Raw genomic sequence first — 2,611 nt, 5'->3', positions numbered from 1 at the left:
TTGCTCATCTAACCTTTAAGCATGGGAGATACATGCTTAAAAAGCAGGATCCAGATGGAAGATCTGCAACAGGCCTTCCCTCATCATTTCACCTCTTTGGTCTTCCATTTCTTCACAAGGATGATGGAGAAAAATGACTGGGATAGTACCTGGGATCAAGGTGCTGACCACACACCTACTGCCACCTTCTTATTCCTCACACTGACTAGATAATCACCAGAGTCAGATTTGCTTTAGAGAATGCCTGACTATTTCTACTCCAATGATAAACTACAGATTAAAATAGACCATCCTGAGCCTCTGTACTGTCAGCTCTCAGGCCCCTGCCTCTACCTCTCGATGATCAGACACTTACTGTAAGCATCAAGAGGCTGTTAGAAGCCCCTTGTTTCTTTCTCTGAACAAGAGTGAATAAATCCTAGTATTGGTTGAGCATGTGATCAGGAGTCAGACTGCAGATCACAGCTCTCTGCTACATATTTGCTATATAATCCTAGACAAATTGCTTCACCACTCTAGCCTCATCTTCCTTGTCTACAAAATGAATCTATTGTGAAGATTTGAGCGTTCAATAAACATATTATTATACCTGGAAAAACCAAGTAAATCATTGCCCTGGAAGCCTTTTGTGAATTCTAGGGTGTCAGGAAAGATGTTTAATAGACTTCAAGAGCACTGAAAGGAACAATTAACTCTTTAGAGAAAATTTGAAGAGAAGGGAGGACTGGGAGATGGGCAAGCAACACTGGAATCAGAGCCTGGAAGATTAACAGGCATTTGAAGTAAGAGAAAGGTAGAAAGGAACAGCATGAGCAAGGTGAGCAAAAAGGCGATGCCCCTGGAACACAACGGGAGTAGCTCAGCTTAAGTGTTCACTCCACGTGCCTGTGCTAGTCTCAGCACCCTTCTCTTTTACCAGTGTTGTGTTGTAGTTTTCCTATAACTGGATCTGAGCTCTGGTTGAGCATCCTAAGTGAAGGCCTGACCTAGAGCCACTAAACCGCAGGCATAGACACATACCAGTAACACTAAATACAATGTGCCAAGATTGTATTTGTATCCAAAAAGGCAGAACATAGGAGTCAAGGCCTTAGAATCAATACCATCCTCATCAGCAATTACTACCCAGGAAAGTAACAGCCTTAATGAACTTGCTTTTTGTCATGTGTTAAGTAGAAAATAAAATTATCTATCCCAGAGGACACTTGTGAATGAGACAAAACTTGAAGTGTGCCTGGCACAAAGATGGACCTCAACAGACATTGGTTCCCACAACATATCCTCACAATCGCAAAAGATAGCACCTTATCAGTTTTCAGTAATAAGGCAAGGAAGGAGTTCACATTCTTACTCCTTAGAGCAGGTTTGCAGACAAAACACAAGTTAAATTTTACACTATAATTGAGGCTGCTTCTTAAAAAAAAATCCCTTTTTGTCTGCATGCTGGATAAGAGCACCCATTTAAATGTCTAGCAAAATCTTTCTGGCCCTTCCTCTTCCAGTTTTGGTCATATCCCAACAACCTTGAGACTGAAATTTACAATTCCCGCATAATCTCTCATCAGAACACTCATATTCTTGGATACAAAGCCGTCTGCCCCACCTGCAATGTTAGGCTAACCTGGTATAATTTGTCAAATGCAGGGGAAAAAGGTAAAAAATGAAATACCCCAAATTGTATAATATGTTTCTCTCCCCTACCTTTCAAATGGAATGTACTCTGGTATCTGTAAAATAATAAAGTGAGAAAAGAAAATCATTCCTCCTTCCTCCAACAGAAGGTCTGCTTTCCAAACAATATTCTCCCCATCCCCTTCCATACTTAAGACTGAACCCAGGGGTACTCTTACCCCTGATCTACATCCTGATCCTTTTATCTTCATTTGAGACAAGTCCTGCTAGGTTGCCAGGCTGTCATCAAACTTCTTTACTCTCCTGCCTCAGCCTCCCAAGTAGGTGGGCCCACCAAATAACATTTTAAAGTATGTTTTCTCCCACCTTTTCTTCACAAACTTCTTTTCAGTAGGTTCACAACCAGGGATAAAACTGAGGAAATTTAACATAAATACTAAGTCTCCCATGGTCTTTCCTTCCTCTTCCCAAAATGGAGAAACTATCCAGGGCCAGAGAAAACAGGCATAGTTCTTCCCACACACGCTCCCAGGTCTTCTCACAGAGTGCACGCTTCAGTGTTTTTCAAAATTGCTGCAGAAGGGGTACCCCATAATGATTCCAACTTAAGGATTATAGCCATCATACAAATCCAGCCTTTATATATAGCCTTCAAAAAGGCCAATGCACCAAATGTGGTAGCAGATGTCTGTAATTCCAGGAGGTGGGAGGCTGAGAAGGAGGTCTCAGGTTCACAGCCAGTCTCAGCAACCTCATGAGGCCCTTTGAAACTTAATGAGACCCTGTTTCAAAAAAAAAAAGTACAGCTGGGGTATAGCTCAGATGTAGAATGCCTCTGGGTTCAATCCCCAATACTGCCCCCCCCACACAGTCAATGAGAAAGATAACTCAAAAAACTCTAACAACTGCTCTTAACATTAAATCACTAACAAGGAAGAAAACCTGATGTTGAAAAACAAGAGCACACCTTGGAAACCCC

The sequence above is a fragment of the Muscardinus avellanarius genome (genome assembly GCF_963383645.1).
Source record: "Muscardinus avellanarius genome assembly, chromosome: 3".
In the NCBI taxonomy this organism is placed as follows: Eukaryota; Metazoa; Chordata; class Mammalia; order Rodentia; family Gliridae; genus Muscardinus; species Muscardinus avellanarius.
This window is presented reverse-complemented; position numbering follows the sequence as displayed.